The sequence below is a fragment of the Gopherus evgoodei genome, chromosome 9, assembly GCF_007399415.2.
Source record: "Gopherus evgoodei ecotype Sinaloan lineage chromosome 9, rGopEvg1_v1.p, whole genome shotgun sequence".
NCBI lineage: Eukaryota > Metazoa > Chordata > Testudines > Testudinidae > Gopherus > Gopherus evgoodei.
Genome location: NC_044330.1, coordinates 64785674 through 64805723, shown reverse-complemented (window position 1 = coordinate 64805723; position 20050 = coordinate 64785674). Strand labels below are relative to the sequence as shown.

The window sequence follows — 20050 nt, the reverse complement described above, 5'->3', positions numbered from 1 at the left end:
CTCTCCTCAGGGCATAGCTTCAAAAGGCTGGGGTTTTGCATAATTGGGGTTGTGTAATTTGCATTAACCACTCCCCAGGGATTCCCCAGCAAACCCACTTAGCACAGACCTTCCCCAAAGTGCAGGCATGTCCAATATGTTTCAGTCTAGTAGTTTTGAACAACTAACACTTGCCAGGTCTCACATCTGCTCTTTTTCAATTTCCCTGCTTTGTATGCTTGCTTGGATTACAGGTTTGAATCATTTAAAAACCAGAATAAATAGAGTTCAATACAAGCAGAGCAGCTGTTTAACTGCCTGTCAGGGATAATTCTCTAGGAGGTGTTATCTGCAACACTGTATGTAGGAACTTGTTTGATATCCTCATCTGATCTTTACCCTGATAGCGTGCCTCTAAGGTATGTCTAGACTGCACCTGCAAGTGGGCTTCCTTGAACTTGTGTGTGCAGAAGGGCACCTGAGATTGCCCTTCACTGCTCCGTGTGAAAGGACAAGAAGGGAGGGGCATCCGAAAGCAGGCAGGGTCCTGGCCCACAGACAATCAGTAACAGCAGCAGCAGGGCAGACTTGGCTGGGGTCAGCGCCAGTGCTCCGCTCACGGTTCCTTTGCTCTTCTCTGAGCATGCTGAGCTTGCAGTGCACTGACTCATCTGCACATGGGACTGGGCTGGACAGCTGCTTTCAGGGCCCACCCACCCAGCCACCCACCCACTGGCCTCTCCCTCACAGCACCAGAGAATGAGCTTTGGCTTTCCCATAATGGAGGGGCAGGGAAAATTAACCTTGAGAGGCCGGGGCCCAGGAACATTCTTCCCACAGAGGGGTGGTGGGAAGGAAGGAGCACAGGCAGAGCTGGGGGGCAGGACTGGAGTAGCAGGGAGAAGTGAGGAGCACAGGCAGAGCTGGGGAGCAGGACTGGAGTAGGAGGGGGAAGTGAGGAGCACAGGCAGAGCTAGGGAGCAGGACTGGAATAGCAGAGGGAAGTGAGGAGCAAAGGCAGAGCTGGGGGGCAGGACTGGAATAGCAGAGAGAAGTAAGTGGCACAGGTAGAGTTGGGGAGGCAGGACTGGAGTAGCAGGGGGAAGTGAGGAGCACAGGCGGAGCTGGGGAGCAGGACTGGAGTAGGAGGGGGAAGTGAGGAGCACAGGCAGAGCTGGGGGGCAGGACTGGAATAGCAGAGAGAAGTAAGTGGCACAGGTAGAGTTGGGGAGGCAGGACTGGAGTAGCAGGGGGAAGTGAGGAGCACAGGCGGAGCTGGGGGGCAGGACTGGAATAGCAAAGGGAAGTGAGGAGCACAGGCAGAGCTGGGGGGGCAGGGCTGGAGTAGCAGGAGGAAGTGAGTGGCACAGGCAGAGCTGGGGGCAGGACTGGAGTGGCAGGAGGAAGTGAAGAGCACAGGCAGAGCTGGGGGGCAGGAATGGAATAGCAGGGGGAAGTGAGGAGCGGGGGCAGGACTGGAATAGCAGGGGAATTGAGGAGCACAGGCAGAGCTGGGGGGCAGGACTGGAGAAGTGAGGAGCACAAGCAGAGCTGGGGGGCAGGACTGTAACAGCAGGGGGAAGCGAGCAGCACAGGCAGAGTTGGGGGTGGAGGGCGTGTCTGGAATCGCAGGGAGGCTTCAAACCGGGACTGAGGGACATCGGCAGAGCTCGGTTGGGCAGGAGCAGATCAACAGGGGAGCTGTGCGGTGAGATGATAGTGTATGGGTAAGTTGGCACAGTGTTTGCGTTGGGGTGTATTTGGCTCTGTTGTTAGTTATTCCAATGTCATTCATTCACTACACTCACTCCATTTCTTTTTTTTAAAGAAAAGCCAATGACAGTGTTTCTGGGGAAGAACCTCCACGGACACGCATTTACCAGCCACCTGGGTTCCAGCCAGGAGCACCAATGGTAACCCATCCTGACTATCCCTGGCCTGGGGGCACACACCCCAGAGGGCAAGGGGAGGCTGTCTCGCATGCAGGGCCGGTGCCACCATTTAGGCGAACTAGGCAGTTGCCTAGGGCGCCGAGATTTGAGGGCGCCAAAAAGCGCCCTCAATTTTTTTTAAATGGTTGAGCAGCCGCTGCTGCTGGGACAGAGAGGGAGTCTGAGCTGCCTGCGAGTCTATGAGTCTATGAGCCCGCAGTCCAGGGGGTCCCCTGGGTCAGGGTGCCTCCGCTGCAGCTGGCAGTCCAGGGTGTCCCCTGGGTCAGGGCGCCTCCGCTGCAGCCGGTAGTCCAGGGTGTCCCCTGGGTCAGGGCGCCGCCGCGGCAGCCGGCAGTCCAGGGTGTCCCCTGGGTCAGGGCGCCTCCGCTGCAGCCCAGGGGGTTCCCTGGGTCAGGACGCCGCCGCGGCAGCCCGCAGTCCAGGGGGTCCCCTGGGTCAGGGCACCTCCGCTGCAGCCGGCAGTCCAGGGGGGCCCCTGGGTCAGGGCGCCGCCGCGGCAGCCCGAAGTCCAGGGGTTCCCCTGGGTCAGGGCGCCGCTGCGGCAGCCCGCAGTCTAGGGGTTCCCCTGGGTCAGGGCGCCGCTGCGGCAGCCCGCAGCCCAGGGTGTTCGGAAGGGGCAGCAGGCAGCTCCTGTGGAGCTGCCCCAGTCGTGCCTGCGGACAGTCGGCTGCTCGCGCGGCTCCAGTGGACCTCTCAGCTCCACCGGAGCTGCCTACCTACCCAATCAGGGCAGAGTGGGGGGTGAGGGGAGGGTTGAGGAATGTTCAGTGTCCCCCTTAGAAATGCTAACAAGCTTATTCAGAGAAGTTTTGATGTACTTGATACATGCTATTAGATCGTCAATCAGGCATCAACGAGATAATTTAAGAGTAAATGTCTTTTTGTTTGAAGTACCACTGAACACTAATCTGTCCATTGCCCTCTCCCTCCTGTGTTACTGCTTGAAGCAGAATCCTGGGTAACAGTAATGGGGATGCTGGTAAAACCTTTTAAAATATTTCCCCTTTATAATGCCACATTTTTAATACAATTTTAAAATTAGATCCCATAATTTCAAGGCATCGATTTCCCCGTTTGGACAATTAAATTGCAATTGTCGGCATGAACATCATTTTAAAGCTGGGTTTTGAAAATCTAATTTAACTTCAAAAATTAATGACCAAAAGATGGGCACATGAAGTAAGGTAAAAGTAATTAACTGAGGGTCTAGCATTCATTCCCAACACCGCAAAAGAGCTGAGGGATTTCCAAAGAACTCCGACACCACTACAGTGTATCACTCAAACGTGAGAACATAGTTACTACAGATAATAAATAATAAGTTACCTGGGCTGGAAATAGATCTTTGTGGAAGGGAAAGCAGGAAACTTGTCTTTTTGATTACAGAATTATTTTGCTTCTGGATCCATTAAAATCATAACCGATTTTTTGGGGGAGGGGATGTGGGGAAAAAACTCTTTTCTCTACTAGGTTTGTTTCTAGGCAGCTGAAAAGAAAAGTTAACCAGCTTTGCACAGAACTGAAACCTAAAGATCTCTCTTTCATCCTTCTCTACTCTGACCCCTCTGGGCTATTCCAAGTTAATTGTCATCTAATTGCCCAGCAAAGAAAGAGATAGTGGCAGCAATTAAACATAGCCCCCACCAGTTCAAGAGTCATTAACACAGTACAAAGATATGCTGCATGCTTTCCGTGCACCCAGGCCTAATGAGGGACTGGGGGCAAGAGGAGCAGAGCGGGGTGAGCCCCTAGGGAGTGAGCCGCAGAAAGCCAGTGCCCAGGAGGCTCAGAGGGCAAGGGGCTGCAGGGGCGTCCCCACTGCTATTTAAAATGCAGATCCCGCAGTGGTACCTCTTCATGGGACAGAGCCGGTTCCTCACAGAAGCTTCTGTCCAACAGCTCTTCCTTCTGCAGCTGCTCTTTGTGCTCAAGCTCCATCCATGGCAGCTGAACCCCCTGTCCTGACTGCAGCCAACCCCTCATCCCCTGCCCTGCCTCCAGTCAGCCCCACATCCCTTCCCCTGCCTCCAGCCAGCCCCTCACCCCCTGCCCTACCCGCAGCCACCCCTGCTGCACCCCCTGCCCTACCCACAGCCAGCCTCACACCCCCTGCCCTGTCTCTAGCCAGCCCCTCACCCCCTGCCCGCAGCCAGCCCCACACTCCCTGCCCTGCCCATAGCCAGCCCCACACCTTCTGTCTCCAGCCACCCCACATCCCCTGCCCTGCCCACAGCCAGCCCCACACCTCCTGTCTCCAGCCACCCCACACCCCCTGCCCTGCCCACAGCCAGCCCCTCACTCCCTGCCCTGCATGCAGCCAGTCCCTGCTGCACTCCTTGCCCTGTCCATAGCCAGCCCCAGACCACCTGTCTCCATCCAGCCCCTGCTGCAGCCCCTGCCCTGCTTGCAGCCAGCCCCACACCCCCTGCCCTGCACGCAGCCAGTCCCGCACCCCCTGTCTCCAGCCAGCCCCACACCCCATCTCCAACCAGCTTTGCATCCCCTGCCCTGCCCAGAGCCAGCCAGCCCCACACCCTGTCAGGTTATTCAATTATTTTCATTAAATATATAGGCGAAATAATGAAATTAATAAATTTTCAAGCTGAATATGTATTAATTCTAATGAACAATGCCACATTATGCAGTATTCATTTTTGAAAGTTTATAATAAGCAATGCTCTGGAGGGAGGAGTGGGGGCAGAGGGCGCAAGGTGGAAGTTTCGCCTAGCGCGCAAAATATCCTTGCACCGGCCCTGCTCGCATGGCTGCTAGAGGATATTCCAGCCATTTTTGGGCATTGGAGCTGACCCCTCATTCTTGCTCTGCTTGTTTAAAGTTTGCTTCAAGGCCCAGGCTGGGAGGTCAGAAGGAAGCCAACACATCACATATTTTCTACAAAACCAGTAAGCAGCTCATCTCTGCGAGCACAGACTTGGGTCTGCTCCTCCACGGCTCCTAGGGACTGGCTGCCTTTGGGTTTAAAGTGCTTGTCTGTGACAATCTGTGTGCCCAGTCACTCCAATGGGCATGGGGAGAGAGGGACAAACAGGTGCCTTGCTCTGCTGCTGGGATTCATGTTACACAGCCAATGCCAAGGGACCCACATCTCAGCCTGCAGACCAGAACCTCAGCCAAGCAGGAACCCGCAGTAAAAGCACGAGAGCTTAAAGGCACCGTGCTTTTCTGAAAGGGTGAGTTCAGGCTGAAGGGCTGTCAGTCAGACTGCAGCTTTTCAATTCAGCCAGTGCACAGCACTCATTACCATTACAGCAGCCTCCATCAGACAAACTAGGCGCTGCAGGCTACTGGTTGGAGACTGAGTCAGAAGTCCTGAGTTCTAGTCCCACATCTAGCAGGCTTTGTCTAGGGCTCAAGAGCATAGCACCGGAAGCCAGGACTCCTGGGTTCTGTTCCCAGCTCTGCTGTCAACTAGCATGACCCTGGGCAAGACTTTTAGCTTATCCGAGCCTTCGCTTCTCCACCTGTAAAGTGGGTAGATTGACAGGGCGGCTGAGATGACAAATGTCTGAAAGGTGCTTTGAGATCACTGGGTAAGCAGTGCAAAGTCTCATTACTAAGCAACAGTAAACAGTAACAGTGACAGTAAAAACAAAATCAGTCTCTTCTATCCTATAGTGGAACCAGTACCTGCCTTTTCAGAGTCTTTGGTTCTGATTAAATGCTTGGCCATCAGCCGCACAATTCTTTCCTCCTGCACCCATGTATCTATTCTGTCATTTCGGTCTCTTAACTAATGGGCTGAATTCAAGCTCTGCAGTAGAACCTTGCTCTCCCATTCTGTGTTGAACAGTCATGATAGAGTGACAATGAGGCACACAAATGAAATCTTAAGTGCAGTTTCAGAAACACACACATGCACTTTCATTCTGGACCAGGGTAACAAGAGGACTGGATCCCATGGCTAAGAACATGAAATTGCCCAGATCGCTGGAAATGACCTCTGGAATCTCTCTGATCTGCCATATATGGCTGCTAATGGGGAATCCGAATTATGAGAAGGACACAGAGAGCCAAGTGGCCTCACAGGAAAGAGATAGAAGTATCTTTAGGGGAAGTGAAGAAGATAAAGTTTAGTATGAAACTGATCACATGGAAAAGAGAGAGAGCCCCCTTGTGAAATCTCCGCATGGCTGATAAACAACCTGCTTTTTCACAAGTACTTGGGGATTGTTGTTTTACAGTTAGAGTTCTGCTGCATCTGGACAGAAACACGCACTGTATAACACCACAGAAATATCTGATTGTTCCCATATGGGATCAGATAAAAACCAGAGAATGTGACAAAAACTGACCACTAGAGATCTCTGGAGATTCTCCCAGAAACTAGAAGTGGAGCAAATGCCTGACTGAGCACAGAACTGAGTGTATGCAGGGCAAGATGTATGAACTCCCATCTCTCCTAGAGGTGGTTCTTTCCCGACCTGAGTGAGTGGGAGTGTACATGTGCTGGGAGTGTGGTCAGGAAGCTGAGAGGGCTGCCTGCCTTACTGTAGCTACACTGTGCATGGAGGACTTCATTCACCACAGCTGTCAATCAGCAGCTCACACCAGTGCTCCCCTGGTGACCCTAGTCCATGCAGGACAGGGCACATACAGTGAGCTTCTAAACTCATTCCCCAAATGTTTCTCCTTTTGGGAATAGTGCACAGGCAGAGCAGAGGCGCACATTGGTGCATCATATGCAAAGATAAAAAGCCAGCTGTTTCGGTCCCCAGTGCATAAAGCCTTCGGTGGGTCACGGTGCAGAGAACAAAGTTCTCCTAAAACCCCTGTCTGTTGGGGCTGTAGGGCAGAGTGGGGTGCAAAATCTGCTCTTTAGCACAATGAAGCAAAAGCCGAAGGGCATGTTCCTTAGCTGCAAGGCTCCTGCTTCCTAAGAGAGTTCCAGGAAAATGACTTATCAAATAGATTAAGTGTCCACAGTACATGCCTTGGCATAGTCCTATTGAAATCCCTGGTGCTATTCAAGTGTATCAGAACGTGGCCTAGGGAGATTGTTTCCTGTGTTTTTTGGAAGCAACAAATGTTCCTTCTACTCTGTTTTGAAAAGAGAACCCCTCACTTCCCACCCAGTGCTTCCTCCTCGAGATGGGACACTGGGATATAAAAGCAAGAGGCACACTTTGAAGATGGAAGGTTTTGCATTGCAATCAAACACCTTGGCCCGTGAACTCATTACTAATTCAGGCAACTTGCAGACAGCAACACCGTCTTGTGTAAAGCATTTCTGGACGTGCTGGAACTCTCGCTTGTTCCTACTGCACTGCTGGGATGCTAGCAGAGTTACAGGCCGCCTTCCTCCTCTCTGGAAAGCATCCAGCAACTAGATACCAAACGCTTGAGCTTTAGAAAAACAAACTGCCCAAACTAACATCAATAGAAATGTTTCCATGATTTAGGGTTTTTACTGAAATAAAGACAGTGGAAGAGAGGTTGGGATTTCAGCGCTCCCATCGAGTGACATAAATTCCCAGATACTTCAGCATCCTTCCAGAGAGTAGGAAGGAGTTACACCAGATTGACTAGGAACAGCCAGAGAAACTCACCACTCAGATTCCCTCTCCGGGCTGAGTGAAGTATGAAAACCAAGCAAACAGCCTCAGTGGTAAAAGTGACAGAGGATTTAGAAATTGTGAATGGAGATTGGGGAATGTGCACAGTGACTTGGGCCATGTCTACATCTAAAATTTTGCAGCGCTGGTTGTTACAGCTGTATTAGTACAGCTGTATAGGGCCAGCGCTGCAGAGTGGCCACACTTACAGCAACCAGCGCCGCAAGTGGTGTTAGATGTGGCCACACTGCAGCGCTGTTGGGCGGCTTCAAGGGGGGTTCGGGGAACGAGAGAGCAAACCGGGAAAGGAGACCAGCTTCGCTGCGGTTTGCTCTCGCGTTCCCCGAACCACCCAGCAAACCTCAGGGAAGGAGACCTGCTTGCTCGGGGTTCGGGGAACGAGAGAGCAAACCGGGAAAGGAGACCAGCTTCGCCGTGGTTTGCTCTCGCGTTCCCCGAACCACCCTGCAAACCGCAGGGAAGGAGACCTGCTTGCTCGGGGGTTCGGGGAACGAGAGAGCAAACCGGGAAAGGAGACCAGCTTCGCCGCGGTTTGCTCTCGCGTTCCCCGAACCACCGTGCAAACCGCAGGGAAGGAGACCTGCTTGCTCGGGGGTTCGGGGAACGAGAGAGCAAACCGGGAAAGGAGACCAGCTTCGCCGCGGTTTGCTCTCGCGTTCTCCGAAACCACCCTGCAAACCGCAGGGAAGGAGACCTGCTTGCTCGGGGGTTCGGGGAACGAGAGAGCAAACCGGGAAAGGAGACCAGCTTCGCCGCGGTTTGCTCTCGCGTTCCCAGAACCACCCAGCAAACCTCAGGGAAGGAGACCTGCTTGCTCGGGGTTCGGGGAATGCGAGAGCAAGCCGGGGAAGGAGACCAGCTTGATTACCAGAGGCTTCCTCAGGTATTCTGGGATACCTGCTTATTCCACGGAGGTCAAGAAAAGCGCTGGTAAGTGTCTATACTTGATTACCAGCGCTGGATCACCAGCGCTGGATCCTCTACACCCGAGACAAAACGGGAGTACGGCCAGCGCTGCAAACAGGGAGTTGCAGCGCTGGTGGTGCCCTGCAGATGTGTACACCTCCTAAGTTGCAGCGCTGTAACTCCCTCACCAGCGCTGCAACTTTCTGATGTAGACAAGCCCTCGGACCCCTTCCGTTTGAACAGACTGAGTTAGTAACAACAGCAAGGAGATTGGACTAGTTCAGATCTATACTCTTAATCTTGATCGTCAGCCTTAAGAAAGCAATCACTTCACTCTGCAGACAAGGGATATTAACCCCCACCCTAAAGAGCAGCAGCTGCCTGGGCCCCACTGTACTTTCTGATTACGTCACACACAGGACGTACACAGGGCTTTTATATTACAAGTTGTTTCCAAAAGAAACTCTGCCCCAAGAACCCTGTCTGATGCCCTAGGTACTGCAACACCACATCTAAAACCACAACAAGGCAGGAGTTAGAGCAGGGGTCTCAAACTCAAATGTCCACGAGGGCCACATGAGGGCTAGTTCATTGGCCCAAGGGCTGCATCACTGACACCGCTCCCCCTCGCTGCCCCCAGCCCTGCCCCCACTCTACGCTTTCCATGAGGCCCTGCCTCTTCCCACTCCTTCCCTGCCCCCATTCCAATCCCTTTCCTAAAGTCCTCACCCCAACTCCACCCCCTCCCTGCACCCAGAGAGTGCATGAGGGGTGTGGCGGGGGCTCAGGGCAGGGAGTTGAGGTGCAGCAGGGGGTTGGGGTGCAGGCAGGAGGCTCAGGGTGCAGAAGAGGTGTGGGATGCAGCAGGTGGCTCAGGGCAGGGGGTTGGGGTATGGAGTGCAGCAGGGGGCTCAGGGCAGGGAGTTGGGGTGCAGGAGGGGTGTGGGATGCAGCAGGGGGCTCAGGACAGGGTGTTGGGGTGCAGCAGAGGGTTGAGGTTCAGGCAGGCAGCTCAGGGCAGGCGGTTGGAGTGCAGCAGGGGGTTGGGGTTCAGGCAAGGGACTCAGGGCAGGAGATTAGGGTGCAGAAGGGGTGTGGGATGCAGCAGGGGGCTCAGGGCAGGGGGTTGGGGTGCAGAAGGGGTGTGGGATGCAGCAGGGGGCTCAGGGCACAGGGTTGGGTGTGGGGTGCAGCAGAGTGCTCAGGGCAAGGGGGCTCGGGGCAGGGAGTGGTGGGTGGGGTGCGGGAGGGCTTTGGGCTCTGGGGTGGCAGTGGTGCACACTGGTACACACCGGGGCCAGGGCAGGCTGCCAGCCGCGGCCCCGCTCCGCTCCGGGAAGTAGCTGGAACCATGTCCCTGCGGCCCCTGGGGGAGAGGGGATGCAGGGCTCCACACGCAGCTTGCTGCGCCTCCAGGTACCTCCCCCAAAGTTCCCATTGGCTGTGGCTCCCCGTTCCTGGCCAATGGGAGTGGCGAGTGAGCGGTGCCTGGAAGACAGGGCTAGACACGGCTGGAGCCCTCTGCTTTTTCCAACCTCCCACCCTGCCCCGGCCGCAGGAACGTGATGCCAGCTGCTTCAGGGGGTGGCACAGGGCATGAGAGGGGCAATCTGCTGTAGTTTGCCCATCCCTGGCTGGAGGTAGGCTGGGGGGGAGCGGGCCACAGGAAATAGCCCCATGGGCCGCATGCAGCCTGCAGGCCGCATGTTTGAGATCCCTGAGTTAGAGCATAAACCCTGTAAAGCAACAGCATTCTCCTCCCTGCCCCCTCATCCCACTCCTCCCCAGCTATGTGACTCAGACAGTGCAACACCCCCAGCACAGTCTGCCTTCTCCCCTGAAAGCCACCTTCCCTGCCCCCTTCCCCAACACCTGCTCAAACGGATGGGCTTGGCAGTGAGCTAGACTGACCTACAGACTGAGGCTATTTCAGACCCTGGGAGCCGGAGAACTCCAAAGGACGGGACCCTGGCAGAGAGTACTCTGCCTGCAGACCCTGCCTGTTACAAGGGGATCAAGTTCAATGGCCTCTGCTGCTGACAGCACTGCTTGGGGAGGGAGGCAGCTCCGCTAGGCAAGTCCCAGGACACCTAGGGCTTCACAGATCAAACCCAGCAACTTAATCTCCAGCCAGAAGCCAGGAGGCAGCCCAGTGAGGATCACGGAGCACTGGTAACACATGCAGCCCTGAGAGGTGCTGCATAGCATGAAGGTGCTGCATTCCACACCAGTTCAAGGTTGTTGGATTGACCCCAAATGCAGCCACACCCAGAAGCATGAGGAGAGATTAATAAAACTGGGAATTTTCAGCTTGGAAAAGAGATGACTAAGGGTGGATATGATAGAGGTCTATAAAAAGACTGGTGTGGGGAAAGTAAATAAGGAAGTGTTATTTACTACTCATAACACAAGAAATAGAGGCCACCAAATTCAATTAATAGGCAGCAGGTTTAAAACAAACAAAAGGAACTATTTTTTCACAAAATGCACAGTCCACCTGTGGAACTCCTTGCCAGAGGATGTTGTGAAGGTCAAGACTATAACAGGGTTCAAAAAAGAACTAGATACATTAATGGAGGATAGGTCCATCAGTGGCTATTAGCCAGGATGGGCAGAGATGGTGTCCCTAGCCTCTGTTTGCCAGAAGCTGGGAATGGGCAACGGTATGGATCACTTGATGATTACTTGTTCTTTTCATTCCCTCTGGGGTACCTGGCATTGGCCATTGTCGGAAGATAGGACACTGGGCTAGATGGGCCTTTGGTCTGACCCAGTATGGCTGTTCTTAGTTCTAAGCATTGCACGAATCCGTCACCAGGTGATAAAGGCCTGGGTCATGGGAGCAAGCCCCATCCATGAGAAATGGTCGCAACCTCCTGGAGGGACACAGGTGGTATAAACCAAACTGGTCATGGCTACAACAATGATCATCCACCAGCAGGAGAGGATCCACCACCATGCACCCATGTATGCAGAAAGTGACATTGCGCCTATGCTTGCAAGTGGCTTGGCCTCACGACTGACACGCTGTGCGATTCTGACTTGGAGCAGCGGTGACTTGATGCTGACTGCAAAGCCAAGTGTGGTGATCAGAGCCAATCCAGAGACAGCCCGGTCATGACTCCACCCACCGTCTGAATATTCACCCCCAGAACAGGGGCAGAGCCACACACATACAGCTGCCAGCCCTCCTCCTCTCTCTCCAGTTTCCCCCAGTCCTGCCTGCTTCCCTGCTCCTCGCCCCAGTGAATGAGAGCCCAGTCAATGATCTCCCTCGTCCTCCTGCAGGCAGGGACACAGCAGCAGGTGCATAATCCCCAGGCGCCTTCCCTCTCTTGTCAGGCAGCTCTCCAGTACGACACTGGCAACCTCCACCCCCAGCATCCCCACCCCCAACCGCTGAGGCTGCTCCAAGCCGGTCACCTGCCTTTACAGGAAGAAATTTTAAAAATAATATTTTGGTTGGATGTGGCTGTTTTATGTTGATGCTGACAGGCTCCAGCACCACAGTCTGAATCTCCTCTGGCCCAAGCTGAGTTAGACTGCAAAACTCACAGGGCATCCTCTGCTCACCCTTGCCAGCTGGGGTCAATATCACCTGGTTGGCTGGAATTAAATGCAGCATATCACAGTACTGATGCAAGAAATACTCAGTGAAATTCTCTGACCTGTGCTATGCAGGACATCAGATTAGATGACCATAATGGCCCTTAGCCTTAAAATCTATTAATCTATCAACGCTTTGCCTCAGAGTTTGTACCCGAGATGAAGGATTTTTGGCCTTTGTCTCTGCTTGCCCTAGTAGCTTTTTTTAATTATCACACTAGTGTCTGCAACACAAACGTGTCTCAAAGGCCAATTCTGAAAACTTTGGTTTGCTCTCTGGATACAGGAAACAAGCTGCAGGATCCTGGCAGTTACTTCCCCTGGCTCCATGCAGAGCGCTCCAACTTAGCAACAAACAGCACATGCAAGAGAATGCGGAAAACACAAGATGCACAGCCTTTGCCAAAGGGCCTGATGAAAGTGCAGAGTCTGCAGAGGGAATGCGCTTGACACCATTTTAATAAGTATTTTCAAAGAAACCTTTACAAGCAAATCTCAAATGAGCATATTTAAACTCCTCCAAAACACACTGCCCATTTCTGCCCCAAAGCAGACATTTGTGCCAAAACTTAGCATTTGAAAGTGAAAATAAAAGCACTACAAAAGCAAACCTGCCAGTAGAGCTCCAATGCAGAGGTGATCAGATGGGGGCACAAAGGACAAAGAGGGTGCAACTTGTCATTTTAACAAGCAGCACAAGACTCCAGCAAAAATCCATCCTCCTTAGTAGAAGAGAGCCCTTAGCTCAGGCCTGCACAACTCGTAAAGTGGCGAGGGCCATATTACTTCAAAGAAAACAGCTGAGGGCCGAAAACCCCCCAGCCCCGCTGATTCCCACCCATCACCGCTGGACCCACCCACCCAGCACCACCCAGCTCCCCTGAAACACAACCCCACCCCAGCGCTGCCAAAACCCTCCCCCATGGAAACAAACCCTCCTTCCCTAGTGCCGCCCCACCGAAATAGCGGTATTGAACCTTGGTAATATCTTATAGCGGGCCCCTAAGGTAGTATAATTAAAGTAAAATAAAACTGTCTTTTTGCTAGAAGTAGAATAAGATCTTCCTGCCACTTTGTAATCAATTGCCCTGTTGAATGAATGAGGTGTGACTGTGGAAGGCAAACACCCCCAGACAGCTGCAACCCTTGGAGAGGGGATGAGAGCCGGACCAGATCAGTAGAACAGGTCAGCCACTGAATCACCACTCACCTCCTCAGCTCCCCTCCCCCGCCGCCAGCTCACCTGCCCTCCTGCTCACCTCCTTAGCCCCCTCCTCCCCCCCGCTCACCTACTCACCCCCAGCCACTGCCCATCTGCTTGCCTGCTCACCCTCCACCGGCTCACCTGCCCCTCAACCACTGCCTGCTCGCTTGCCTCCTCAGCCCCCCCCACTTACCTACTCAGCCCCCCGGCTTACCTGCCCTCCCCGCCTACTCACCCCCTGCCACTGCCCACCCACTCGCCTCCTCAGCCCCCCTCCCTCACTCGCTGCTTGCCTACTCACCCCACGCGGGCCACACAGTGAGCCCACGCGGGTGGTCCCCAGGCCACATGTTGTGCAGGCCTGCCTTAGCTAAAGGTTGAATACCTAAAGATGGACACACCTTAGGGAGCCTTTAAAGAGAGAGATTTAGATTGGGTTTTGTTTATGGGAGAAGTTTACCTCCATATCCCACACCAGGGCTTTGGGACAACCCGGGAAGTAACCTGCCCCACAAAATCCAGCCCAGGCTTTACGCTGCTCCCAGTGCATGGCAGGACAGGGCTGCATGGATGCCCAGCAGTGCAGACAGAGCATTAACACTCAGAGCTACAATACACACCAGTGCTTTGATCTAAGGAGCAACCTGTACTGCATTCATTTGACCAGCAGCCTGGGAAATGCCCAGTGTTTGGACAACTCTCAAAGAAAGGCAGGATTCAGGCTGCTGTCCTCAGCCCGCTCCCCACTAGGCCTTGCTCCTGCACCGGGTGAGATGTGCCCGGGGTCCTCGGTATGTTACGGGGCAGGACAGGTGCCGGATAGTGCCAGATCGCCTACGTGTCTCCCTCTTCCATGTAGCGAGACACTTGACATCACGTGAAGGCAGGTTGGGGACTGGATTTGGCAAGCATAAGCCAAGCCGTGAATCGGAATCGTCAGTGTAAGTGTAGCAGTCACTCACTGAGATGGTGTTGCCAGCATGATAGATGGGTGCCAGGTGCTAGCGTGAGAGGCAGGCACATAGTCTGAGCATAGCATGTACCTGTGCAAGGTCCAACACAGCTGCACTGCAGGTGGGGAAAGAGCAGACGGGGCTTCGCAGGCCCTGCCCTTCCTGAGGATGAGTGGCGGGTGTCCTGCCAATCTCCCAGAAGAGGGTGAGTGGGTGTTCTGGGCGTGTGCCAGTGTGACAGAGCACACAGCGGATCTACATGGCCACCGACACACTAACAGAGACACACTGGGCTGTACCCAGTGCTTGCTCTGCTCCCAGCACCAGCAGCTTTGCCTGATTGCACAGGCTAGGATGCCCCAGGGCTGCCTTGGGCAATGCTCTGTCACTGTACTCAGATTTTACTAGGGCTACGCTTGAGTCCTCAGGCGATTTCCTTCCCAGTGGGGCTGAACCAGGGGCTAAGGGTCCAGTCCTACCCCCACATAAATCATGGGGAGTTTTGCTACCTCCAGCACTGCCACTTCCTCTGCTCAAAAAACACCCATCAACACCCGTCGTAAACAAGCCCCCCACCCCGACTGCAGTAGAGCTTTCACTACAAAAAGGGGAAGGGTGAGAGACACAACTAAGCCCATTAGAGACTTTGCTATTGCTACTGATGCAGAAGGTGCTCAGGTACAACAGCAGGGGTGGGGAAACTATGGCATGGGGGCCACATCTGGCCCTTCAGACCTCTTAATCTGGCCCTCGAGCTCCAGGCAGGGAGCGGGATCGGGCGCTTGCCCCGCTCTGCGCGTGCCATGGCTCTGTGAGGCTCCCAGAAGCAGCAGCATGTTGTCCCAGGTAAATTCTTAGGAGAATCAGACAGAGACTTCAAGGAGCCCATTCCCCACAGGATAGCTGCCCATGGCAGCTCAGCAGGGATCTAGTTAGTATACAGAAATAATCATAAAGCCAGTTCGGAGGTGACATCATGAGTAGCCCCTTCCTGGAGATCTGAACTGGATTGTGCAGTTGCTTTTAGCCACACCAGACAGTTCCAGTTTTTACATTAATCCCTTTACAAATTGAAGCAGATTAAAAAATCTCGAAGCCACCAGAACATGCGCCAACAGAGACTATGGGTGAAGCCAGGCCCGGCCCAGGAAGCCTCACAAAGGGCTAAGTGCCAAGGCCCTGAGTGCTAGGTCTAGGGGACAAATGACAACCCACCCTCTCCAGGAGACCACAGGTGTCTCCGCCATGCTGCATGCAGCCTTACCCTTTTGGACCCAGGCACACCCCTGCATCACCTCCTACCCTGTGCCAAGCACCACAAGGCTCAGCCATGCCCACGAGTCCTACGCTCAGGGCAGCCACACCTCAGCCCGGAGAACCTTCGGAGAATCGCCCCTTGGAAGCGGCTGTGTAGACCCAGCAGGACCCCGCACGCCAAGGGGCAGAGAGTGACAGAGCTGGGACACGAGCTGGGGGCAGCTCTGCCCGGCGAAGCTGGAAGAGAGACTCATTCCTCGGCCGAAGGAGAACCGAGGAGCGGCGGACGCGGTGGACTGGGAGAGGAGAGGGGAAGTTGCTGTAATGGGAAACAGCTCCCGAGAGAGAGGAGGAAAGGTGAGGGGGGCTCCGGGGCGGTGGCCAGGGGGGGGCTGTCGGAGGGCTCGGGGGAGGCGCAGGAGCCTCTCGGTCTCTTACCTTGCGCTCGGGGGTGAGGGCCCCCGTGCAGCAGCCCCTGCAGGCGGCTCATGCGGTGGCGCAGCCGGCCGGCCCGGCGCCCCAGCGCCAGCAGGTGCCCCTCGATCTCGCCGAGCAGCGCCAGCGAGTGGCCGCACAGGTCGGCGAGCTGGCGGAGCAGGGTGAGCGAGGCCAGGCTGCAGACGTCCCGCAGCTCGGCCAGTTGCAGCGCGGCGCGCCTGGGGCAGAGACTGCGGGGCAGCACCGTGCGCCGGTAGAACGGCATGGTCGGAGCGCCGAAGCCCAGCGCAGCGCAGCACCCTGCCTGGCCAGCCTCTGCGTGGCGTCCTGCGCTGCCTGTGCGCGCAGTGCGGAGTCCAGGCTGCTCCGGCCGGCGGGGCTTCCCCGAGCCAGCCTCGCGGCAAGGGAGGGCTGTGGGCTGGCTGTAGCGCCGGGCCTGCCAGGCCGCTCCCTCCCCCGGCGCTGGGCGCGGGGACACTTGGAGGCGCGAAGCCAGGGAGCCCCTGTGCCCCGGAGGTGGGGGGAGGTAGTGTTTGTGTCGCCCTTTGAGATCCGCGGAGACATGAGTGCTGTGTCCCCTGCGCCCCAGACCAGCCCTGAGGTAGATAAGGCGCTTCCTAGCTTGGGACGAAGGCAAATGCCCGATCATACAAGCCCCTGCAGCAGCAGCACGGATCAGGCCCTCAGTAGGCAACTATCCTGCCCAGGGACGCAGCAGGCAGTGATCCAGCTTGCAGGGGAAGTTTGCTTTACCAGGGCTTGACCCAGATGTCTGTCCCTGTCCCCTCCTCCAGCCCGCTCTCTCTCCAGACGCCCCTGCCCTGGTTCTAACATTGCTTTGGTGCTGTGCCAAATGCTACATGCAGCCAGCACCGCAGTGAAATTACAGGGACCCGATCCTGTGATACTTCCTTCCATAGTGCTTATTGTTGTGATGAGTCCCATTGATTTTGCCTGGTGGTGGCTGCAGGATCAGGCCCTTCAAGAAGACAACACAGGAGGGTGACACGGTTCTCGCCTTGAAGGGCTCTGTAAAGAGTAGCCACGGGGGTAACTAGGTGCCAGAAGGGAGGGGGATCAGATTTCTGTAACCCTGACTGGCTAGGAGCACTGTGTACAGGGCCATGTGCTACCATCCTTCCTCACACTGCCCTGAGCTCACTCTAGGGACAGACCCCCAGGAAGTAGGGCCCCAGGGGAGTAGGGTCAGGCCCGGTGCCATAAGGAAGAGGGATTGGTGCAGAATCAGAGCACTCCTGTCATGGTATCCATGTGATTCCCTCCTTGGCGGTAAGTGATTTCTGCCTTCCTAGGGCTGTTTCCTTTCCAAGCATGGCTGTGTTCTGTGATGATACCAAGGAATCCGAAACAGTACAAATAACATTTAAAAAACCCTCAGCAACACCCCTGTCCTCCCTTCCAGATCCCACAGTCCTGGACTCCTTAGTGCATATCCTGTCAGGACAGCCTGATCCTGCAGCCATGCCTGGCCTTCGCCTTTAGCCTCCCTCACGTGTTCTAAATTCTTTCCCCTCCCTCCACTCCGGAAGGCATGTGCTAAGTGTGCTCCTGAATCCCTGGGCAGCCCTGCTTGGGTAACCAGCACTAAGCTGAACCCAGCTGGCTCCCTTTCCTGAACAGCTCCTTTCCCTTCTTTCTGTCCGTCTCAAGTTCTCTGTCACTATCCTCTCTTTCTATAGGGCTCACCCTGCTCCCTGCAGATGCTATGGAGGGGATGGGGAGAAGGCAGCTGGAGAACCCAGGCCTCACTCGTCCTAAAGGGAGCCACAGAGCCACTGAAGAGGGAGAAGTCAGGGGCCTTCCCCACTCTGAGGAAGGGACTATACTGAGGATGTAGCTGTTTGGCTCGTTGGGGAACGAGCTGCCCTGTTACATGTTATGCGAGCAAATTCAGGAACAATGAAACCTGTCGGGCTCCCTCCAGCACCCCTAATTCCCATCCACACCAGTGGGAACTTGGGCTCGGCTGCCTTCACTAGCCAGGTGCCTGCGGTCATGTCTCCTTCTAGTGACCACTGCAGTGATTCTACAGCTTATAGAAAAACTGGACGAGCGTAAGTCCATGGGGCCGGATGCGCTGCATCTGAGGGTGCTAAAGGAGTTGATGAAAGTGATTGCGGAGCCATTGGCCATTATCTTTGAAAACTCATGGCAAATGGGGGAGGTCCCGAATGACTTGAAAAAGGCTAATGTAGTGCCCATCTTTTAAAAAAGGGAAGAAGGATGATACGGGGAACTACAGGCCAGTCAGCCTCACCTCAGTCTCTGGAAAAATCATGGTGCAGGTCCTCAAAGAATCAATTCTGAAGCACTTAGAGGAGAGGAAAGTGATCAGGAACAGTCAGCATGGATTCACCAAGGGCATCATGCCTGACTAACCTAATTGCCTTCTATGAGGAGATAACTGGCTCTGTGGATGAGGGGAAAGCAGTAGACATGTTATTCCTTGACTTTAGCAAAGCTTTTGACACGGTCTCCCACAGTATTCTTGCCAGCAAGTTAAAGACATCTGGGCTGGATGAATGGACTATAAGGTGGATAGAAAGCTGGCCAGATAGTCGGGCTCAATGGGTAGTGATCAACAGCTCCATGTCTAGTTGGCAGCCGGTTTCAAGCGCAGTGCCCCAAGGGTTGGTCCTGGTTCAGATATTGGTTTTGTTCAATATCTTCATTAATGATCTGGAGGATGACGTGGACTGCACTATCAGCAAGTTTGCAGATGACACTAAACTTGGAGGAGTGGTAGATACGTTGGAGGGTAGGGATAGGATACAGAGGGACCTAGACAAATTGGAGGACTGGGCCAAAAGAAAGCTGATGAGGTTCAACAAGGACAAGTACAGAGTCCTGCACTTAGGACAGAAGAATCCCATGCACTGTTACAGACTAGGGACCAAATGGCTAGGAAGCAGTTCTGCAGAAAAGGACCTAGAGGTTACAGTGGACGAGAAGCTGGATATGAGTCAACAGTGTGCCCTTGTTGCCAAGAAGGCTAATGGCATTTTGAGCTGTATAAGTAGGGGCATTGTCAGCAGATCGAGGGATGTGATCATTCCCCTCTATTCGACATTGGTGAGGCCTCATCTGGAGTACTGTGTCCAGTTTTGGGTCCCACACCACAAGAAGGATGTGGAAAAATTGGAAAGAGTCCAGCGGAGGGCAACAGAAATGATTAGGGGGCTGGAGCACATAACCTATGAGGAGAGGCTGAGGGAATTGAGATTGTTTAGTCTGCAGAAGAGTTGGATGAGGGGGGATCTGATAGCTGCTTTCAACTACCTGAAAGGGGGTTCCAAAGAGGATGGATCTAGACTGCTCTCTGTGGTACCCAATGACAGAACAAGGAGTAATGGATCTAGACTGCTCTCAGTGGTACCCGATGACAGAACAAGGAGTAATGGTCTCAAGTTGCAGTGGGGGAGGTCTCGGCTGGATATTAGGAAAAACTTTTTCACTCAGAGAGTGGTGAAGCACTGGAATGGGTTATCTAGGGAGGTGGTGGAATCTCCTTCCTTAGAGGTTTTTAAGGTCAGGCTTGACAAAGCCCTGACTGGGATGATTTAGTTGGGGATTGGTCTGCTTTGAGCAGGGGGTTGGACTAGATGACCTCTTGAGGTCCCTTCCAACCCTGATATTCTATGATTCTGTGACTGACACGGGAAGGAGAGAGCTCTGGGGGTGCAGGGCTTTTAATGCTGAAGGCCTCAGGTTTGCTCCTGCTGACCAGCTACTAGCCAAGTCACAGTGCATGTTGCCAGGAGCCATTGGAAAACACCTTTTCTCCTGCACTGGCCTGGGTGGGTCTGGCCTGCAGTGAATAGGCTATTCTCTATGTGTTGCCAAGCCCAGGGGGGCAAGAGGCATTTCTGGTTCTTTCCCACCACCTGTTTTCTGCTTCTGAGGGACAGAGCCAGAACCACTCTTGCACCAGTGCGATGGGATAAGAACAACAGGCTTTGAAAGCAGGCCAAAGGGGCAGAAAGGCCATAGGTGCTGGAACTAGAGGTCCTGGGGGTGGGGAGAGCTGCCTCACCCCCTGGCTTGAAGAGGTTTCTATCATAGGCAGGGTTTACAGTTTGGTTCAATGGCTCTCAGAACCCCCACTGTACACATTGTTCTAGCACCCCAGGAAAGGCACAG

The 20050-nt window shown here is 54.4% G+C and overlaps 1 long non-coding RNA gene across 1 annotated transcript in view; it reads right to left on the bottom strand.

Moving 5' to 3' along the window:
* Window positions 1–15961, bottom strand: part of LOC115657298 — a 168628-nt gene extending 152667 nt beyond the window's left edge. Inside the window, exon 1 of the long non-coding RNA XR_004001951.1 lies at window positions 15890–15961. This is a non-coding gene — a long non-coding RNA (uncharacterized LOC115657298). The remainder of the gene's footprint in view (window positions 1–15889) is intronic.
* Window positions 15962–20050: the final 4089 nt, after the last annotated feature.